Below are 7,972 nucleotides of genomic sequence, written 5' to 3' on the forward strand. Positions count from 1 at the left end.
AATCTTTTATTTCCCTCGGAAAATTTCTATTTTTTTCCTTCCCCATCTTCAGCTCGATTTATTTATCCCGTCTTGCTCTCAGCAGCTCTGCAAAGCTCATTTCCTTCTTCAGAAAGCACCGGTCTTCAAGTTTTGCCTTTCCAGTTGTCTTACAAAAACAAGAGGCAATTGTATCCTTCAACATTAAATATATTTCAAGGATGCAATGGAGGCAAAATCTAGGAAGCAACGGGAATTCAGCTCCGATCAGAAAGCGCTGAACGAGCTTGGGACCCCACGTCCCCTTTCTTTGCCTGTGATGCATGTGAYGGTTTTTGCAGTAAATTCAGGTTTTCTTGATAAATCTCTTTGAGGATCTTCTTGTATCTTCTTTGAAGTGGTGCTGAGAAGGCACCTAGCACTATATATTTGTGTAAATATCTAGCGTTAACTTGTCATCCCCTCTGTGTTTTCCAGATGCTCAGTCCATTCTGTTAGCTTTAATAACCACAATTCCTCATGCTAACTACTCATTTCTTCTCCCCACTCCCGAGTTCAGAGATTCCACACTTATTTCCTCTTTTTTTTTTTTTTTTCTAGATAGTTCCCRAATTTGGTATTTTGCTAATAATGGTAATGGCGGGGGGAGGAAAAAACCCTCCAAGAAGTGTAGATGTCTCTTGGGCTAAACACACAATATTATAAAGCTGCAGGCAATCACACAATTTTAACAAGAGCCTGCAACGCTGCTGCTGGCAGCAGACAGCACAGTGCTCTTTATAAAGCAAGACTGGGCTCAAGATTGGGCTTTTAAAAAGCTGAGCAGTTGCAGGTCCTCCTACCTCACTGTTAYTTGGTGCAAGAGCAAGATGGTCCTCGCAGCGTCGTTTCTTTGCCCTTTCGTCGGCTTCCCTCCCTTTCCGTAACACCATAATTAAACACTTTTCTAAATCTACTGCAATTTTCTTTGGCTTCACTGGTTGGCAATATCACAATTTATTTTTATTTTTATTTATATAAAATATAAATATTTTATATAATAATAAATATACAATATTTATTATAATAATAAAAATTATAATAATAAAAATATATAATGTTGATATAAATTCACAATTTATTTTTCTTGCAAAAAAATTCAGGCGGTATTTGCCCATGAAGGCTCCAGGCATATCACACCATACGTGATATACAGCCAGGTCATGGATCAAACCTGCTATTACAGTAACAGTCTACTGGCTGCAAGCCAGCACCCCTCAAGTAGGTTTTAATGGGTAGTCAGATGTAGTTCTAGGCAATCAAAAAGAGAATTAAGCCCCTCAAAAAGAGCAATTTCTGATTACTCATCACCTTGGGAGGTAACATGCTTTGGACTCGTGCAAGCTAGTGCTYTTTTCCACTTCCCTTTCTCAAAAAGCACCGCTTTAGGTGAAGCAGAGCAAACCTGCAGCCTGCTGGGAGCACCGATGCAGCCACAAGGGAGAACCAGGATAACACGGCGTGGAGAAAACACGTGCAGGGGCATGCGTGTGCAGTCCCACCGCCACTGCAGCTTGACAGAAAAAAGGGAATTTTGACTTCAAAGTCAAAACTGGAACTGGGAACCACGCACACGAACTCTGCTGTAGCTGTCTATGGCTCTGGAGCGTGACTCAGCGGAGCAAAGGCTTTTGTCTCCGTTTGGAAATGGAGTTCTTATTGCACAGGAAACAGCAAGAGCTGCTGTCTGGAATGTGACCGCCGTCGCACGGGTTCTCCTAGGGATGCAGCAAGTCCCTGGCTTTGTCTGGACTCCAAATCACAAACCTTGTTCCACGCAAGCTGATGAGCCCGGGATGAGATTCTAGTTTTCCTGTAAGCAGGGAGCTACAGGCATTGGAAAAAGGGAAAATGATGCGAGGAAAAAAAATAGAAGCAAAAAAGAAAGCCAAGAGTGGGTCACAGCAGAGAGCATTTTGAGTTTTCGCTTGTGTTTAATGAATGTATAACTCCCTGTATTTATAAATTAAAACATAAAGAACACACTGAGAATTATATAGGTACATTATACATCTATGCAGCCCTTCCTGACCTACTGCTGTGTAACAGGCACCATAAAACTGGCCAGCAAGTTTAGCACCAACATCAGCACTGGAAATGTTTGTACTTCCCTTTTTACTTCTTATCTACCACAGATGTAAGTGTTACAGAAAGCTGAAAGAGGAACACTAACATCAAATAATTTTTTTTTAAATAACTGATTTAAAAAAAAAACAAAAAAAAAAGGAAAAAGAACATGTTTCAGCAGTTGCAAGAGATGATATTAATCACCTGGATATGATTAGGCCAAGAGACTGTAGTYTATTAATGTTTTTAAGCTAAATACCACAAAGTGGAGGAAGCAAACAAGCTACTACGATMATTTAAGGACAGAGACTGTTTATCATTCACATCCTGCAATATCTGTTTCTGGACYGATTTCTTTCATTCTCCCTCATCTTGGTCTCAAAGTATTCCACATTGTCTGTTAATTTTTCTGATGGAAATACGGCAATTTTCTACGTACAGAAATCTCTCAGGACTTCCCTGCTGTTGTGTAAAGAAGGATACTTCCAGTTAAGAAGCGTGTGTGTATGTTTTACTATCTCAAAATTAGTTTCCATCACTGCAGTGAAATAAATGATGATCCTCAGTTTCACCACCTAAAATGAACCAACTCCATGCCTTTTTACCTTAAAAAATGTGAGTGCACATACGGAAGTTTTTGCTTGCTGGCAGAGGAAAGAAGCGGGAGCGTCTTACATAAGCGAGCCCTGTCTACGAATGTCACAGTTGTGAAATATGTTATAAATAAAACCATATGCTGTTGGATGAAATCCTCATCTCTCCTCTTTTGCTGGGTGCTGAAGGAAGTGTTGGGGCAGACTCCAATGCAGGAGTGAGCCGGCATGCACGAGTGCATGACGTTTTTGCTGAGAAACTGATAAATGGCAGAGACTATTTGGTTATTTTAGATTCCTCCAGTCGCGCAGGCTGAGGGCACAGGACACCTCAAGCTAACAAGAAACGGATGGGCTGATCTTCTCTCCCATTTTCTTGCTAAAATACTGTTGAATTGGTGTTAGTTGGTTCCCTGTGAGAGACCTACCTGAGCCTCTACGGTTTTCATGGCACCTACATCATGATGATGTGGGGGACCCATCAATCCAATGTGCTCAAAAAAATAACTAAATTAATAACAAATTTAAATTGGATAGAGACACCTGCAGTTTTACCTCTGAAGTAAAATATAACAGATAAGTGTAGCCCTTCTTCAAAAAGCTGTGAAACAGAACAGTTTTGGTAATACCTTGTAATATTTTGCTAAATTTGCCTCCAGCACGCAACAACAGTGCTTGCTTTTACTGAAACCACGTTCTTCTTTTCTCTTCCTTATTTTCTTGAGAGATATGTGCCTTGGTGACAAAGGAAGATTAAAGCAAAGCATGGTGAGGAAAGATACCTCATTTTTCTCTCGTATCATGGCTTTTTTTAGTGACCTAAAGCATACCAAAGGGGAAGTGCTGTAATTCCTCTCAGTGTTATAGAACTCTACACGATTTCTGCTTCTGAGTTATGCAATGATCTCCCCTGTGAACAGTTTTCTTTCCTTGATGGGTGTCAGGGAGTGTGCACAGACACTAAGTTGACTGTGTGCTACCATCAAGAATTTTTCCCCTACCTTTTTGTGCTTCACCTGCTATTACCATTGCCTCTGCTAAAAGGATGCTTTTTGTTTCGAGAAAGCAACAYGTTCTAAATCACGCAGTTCTGCAATGACAGAAAAAAAGAAATTRTATTATTATTAGGAAATATTATTAGGAAATTTTCTATATTATTAGGAAATATTGCCCTGATAAAGCCACAGCATTATAAAGGAGGAAGTGCTCCTGGAGTTTTAATACAAATATACTTAGCAAGATGCTAAGCTTTCCTCAGAGCTGAAAATGGTGTCAGCAGACAGGCCACAWTCACGCCAAGGAGCAAATGGGTCCACCCTGGGGCAACGGTGCTTCTTAGATTACTTTTCTACTAATCACATATATATTTCAAAGCAAACATTTTGTTTTCTTGCAATTCAGATATATCTCAAATATGAGAGGACATGGGGCAATGGATACGAGTCAGAACCCAGGCAGTTCCATCTCCATATGGGGAAGAACTTTGCTGTGAGGGTGACAGAGCCCTGGCACAGGGAGGCTGTGGAGGCTCCTGCTCTGGAGATCTTCAAAACCCACCTGGATGCCACCCTGTGCCCCGTGCTCTGGGTGTCCCTGCTGGAGCAGGAAGTTTGGACCAGATGATCCCTAGAGGTCCCTTTGAACCTTAATGATTCTGAGATTCTGTCACAGAAAGCAGATTTCGAAGTCTGGTATCTGGTGGTGGAGAGCAGGATGCCTTCCAGGAAGCACCTGGGCAGACCCAGAGGTGCAGAATTCATTACTTTACCTTTTCTCCATCGTACAGATGGCAGCATCACCAAGGGGTGCACAAACATGAGGCMGACTTACTCTGAAAGTAAGTTAAGTAAGAAAGAAAGACAGAAAGCAGACTTACTCTAAAAGCTACCAATGCAGGATGCCTTGAGGAGTACTTGGGAAGCACTACACACCTATAAAACACTAACAACACAGTAGATGAAAAAAGGTTGAGTTTTTTTTTTTTTAAACATTAATTCCATTAGTCTCTTAGCCTTGAGATGCTCTTCAAGGATTTATTTTAAGATTTCATGTCATATCATAAAGAGACGATCATCTCCTGTATAGGCAAAGGGATAGTAAAAAGAATACTGTAAGCTACAAGATTTGGGGTCTTTTGTTTTGTTTTTAAATTCGAGCAAGCATTTAACTCCATAAATTATGCTAGCTCCAATGTAAATATGGGAAGGGACACAAAGGTCCTGAGAGTTTCGGCTGAGTCAGCATTTTAGGCCTGTGATGATCCCTTGTAGTTAAACTRAAAATCAATCACTCAGAACTCCACCTGTCTGCAACTTTCCTTGTTTGGGTGTTTTCTTGTTCCTGTTGGGTCTCCAGCACCATCCACAGCCATTCCCTCCCAGCCAGGCCCCCAAGAGCCAACATCAACTTAGCACCTCTATTAATTGCGATCTGCAGGCTCCAAACGAGCAGTCACCCACCGGGCTGTGATTAAACCAGGTGCAAACCCCCCAAACCTTCAGAGATGTTTGAAATTCACTGAATGCAACTGCTAGACTATTGTTTGGCCAGTGCCAGTCATTGCAAATGAAATGCATTAAAAAAAAAAAAAAAAGAAAAAGAAAAGGCAAATATAGGACTTCACCTTCCGACAAACTATTGTGTCAAATCTGCTCCCTTGGACGAATCTCAGTCCCTGCTCCCTGTCATCTGAGTTGGGAAGAAGTGAGGGGACTGCGGACAGTCACCTGCTGGCTTTGGATGAGAACAGGAGAGACCATCTCATGATTAAACGTCCCRGACGAGAGCTCCTTCCAAGGGACCACAGGCACAACCCATTTCTTCAAGATGCTGCAAAGTCCTGGAAATAGCAATAAACCTGCAGAGTGCAACGTTATCAAGGAGTCATTTTAAACAGATCTGATGGCAGGTTTCTAAATATAGAGGGGGGTTCCCACCTCCTCTTTCAAGTCTGCTCAGCTCTGGACTCTACCCACGGCCGAGTGAGTCAGACCCGTTTGCTGATCCACACAAACGCAGAGCTTTTTTGTTGTGGGTTTCTTCCCCTACTGTGAGCTTGCAGTGAGCTGACCCAGCTCATGCATCTAAAATTAGCAATGCACAACGCAATACGTCTGTAAAATACAAAATATCCCTACCATCTATAATCTGTTGGCACAGGAAAAAAGTGGACACCGGCGAGGGCAAAGGTATTCCTGAAGTTTAATCAAAAAAGCATACCACACATTCTTGGAAATTATGATGCCAAACGTGAACAGCCAACCACAATCTCAAAGCAAATTTTACATCTGACTCAATGGAGCCAGAGTATCACTGGGTTTAGAATGAATATTACTGAYAATATTCATTTTWAAAACAAACAAACAACAACAACAAAAAAGCATATTTCCACTCCACTTTATCTCTCCTTTCCTGCTTCCCTCTCATGTAAAAATGAAAACTTTGAGCAAAGGAGAGAGATTGAGAGATTTTAATCAAAGGGAGAGATGAGATGTAGATYACTGCTGTTTCCCCAAATCAACCATTAATAAATGTTACCTTCAGGGTCTAAAAAAAAAAAAAAATCAAGTTTACTATAAATACCTTAACTAGGCTTACTGGGTATTAAGGTCTTAGTCCAGAGTTGTTTTAATTCATGTCCTTAGCATGTCCAGAAACACAGAAAACACCAGCCCATTAAAGGCATGTCCCAAGAGAGAGAAATTAAGAAGTTTCAGAATTGCTCGGTTTGTTCATGGTTTTTGACAGGGAACTTTTTTTTTTCCCCCTCCTCTTATTTTAGGCTAATGGCAAAGAGCAGCCTCAGAAAAGACTTCTCTGTCTACACATTTAATTCCTGAACAGTACCAAACACCGCGTGCTGCTAGSAAAAACCGAAAGGTATTGGTGTTTATTGTTCAGATAAACCAGTTTTAGAGCATTGATTTGCTCTGTTCCAAGTAKGACCCATATTCCCACCCTGTCACCTTTGTTATTTAGAAGGAAAAAACCTAACGTATGTGCCCCTCACTGAAGTTTAGCTGATCTGATATTTTGAGGGTTCAACCTCTGCTCTGTAACGTGGTGCTGGAATGGCACAAGGAGGCCAAAGGAGCATTAAAAGGGAGTTTCAAGCTGCTTGTCTGCAAGAAGCTTGAGCCAGTTTGCAAGAAGCTTGAGAAGCAGAGCCAGGCTGCAGCGATCGCCAAGGGCCAGACCAGCCAACAACACCCGTGTGAGCACGCCAYGCTTTACACATCAGGAGTCATTTGTGTTTAAAGCACTCCAGTGAAATGGGGGCAATTTGCTCTGAAAGGTGCAGGTGCTCTCCTGGGGCTGTGCAGGAAACCTAAGCTGGCTCAAACCTGAGATTGCCCAGCGTTTCTTCCCTCCTGGGGCTTCTCTCCTCCCCTCTGCGAGTCRGCAAACCGGGCCAGGGCAACTGTCTGTGGGCCACGTGGTGACTGAAACGCACACAACTGATCCTGCTAAAAATAATTCCCCCTTCTTCGCCYGGGTTCGGCGGGAGGGTATTTTTAACCTATGATGTGGTCTCCCTTCCAGCACCATCTCTTGGCTTCTTCTGGTTTTTGTTTTTCTGGTACCTGTCAAATATATAGCAGAGGGAGGGYTGAATTAAAACAACTCACACAGTTTTAACAAGGCGGATCCTACCGCTTTCAAAACCCTCAGGCCCTAGTGAGATGCCTCTATTTTAAATGTGACGTGTTTTTTTAAAACACCACATTAATATCAACAGCTACACTCGCTCAGAACTAGTAACTGCCTGTATTACCAGAAAGCACAAATATTTGTACTCTGACCTCAGCTCCTAGGGCCTGATAAGTCATTAACAATTTGGTGTACGTGTTTACAGTAGACATTTTAGATATGTTAGGTAATGAGAGCAAATTCGAAGTCCGGATAAGACCGACTAAGTTTGTTTGGAAAAGGACCTGGAAAATTCAGAATTTATCATCATTCTACCCAAACCTAAATACATATGCAGGAAGTGCTCAGCAAGAACCTGGGCCTCGTGAAAACTCCAAGTTTCACTTTCCTTATTCACATTTTAAAGCCTCCTTAAGGAAATATATTCCTCTTCTGCTTGCATCCTCTCATCATCAGCAGCTTGTATTATTTATAAAGCATGTGGGACATTAACACAGATGGAAAAAGAAATAGGTCAAGCCTGAAACAAAAGCCAAGGCATTCATTTTTGGTGGTAGATTATTACGCAAAACCGTAAATTTTAATTCCAAGTAAAGCAACTTCATGAAAACACTCGGAACAACACACATAGCTGCAAATTTTTT

General features: G+C 41.6%; 1 long non-coding RNA gene across 1 annotated transcript; it reads right to left on the reverse strand.

Annotated features, from left to right (window-relative positions):
• Positions 1-1,762: 1,762 nt before the first annotated feature.
• Positions 1,763-4,617, reverse strand: LOC112948424. Its single transcript, XR_003249619.1, has 3 exons — positions 4,555-4,617; positions 3,680-3,768; positions 1,763-1,845 (listed from the first exon to the last, which is right to left on the reverse strand). It is a non-coding gene; the product is annotated as an uncharacterized LOC112948424 (long non-coding RNA).
• Positions 4,618-7,972: the final 3,355 nt, after the last annotated feature.

This window comes from Nothoprocta perdicaria, unplaced genomic scaffold (assembly GCF_003342845.1).
Source record: "Nothoprocta perdicaria isolate Ctin4 unplaced genomic scaffold, notPer1 scaffold_260, whole genome shotgun sequence".
In the NCBI taxonomy this organism is placed as follows: Eukaryota; Metazoa; Chordata; class Aves; order Tinamiformes; family Tinamidae; genus Nothoprocta; species Nothoprocta perdicaria.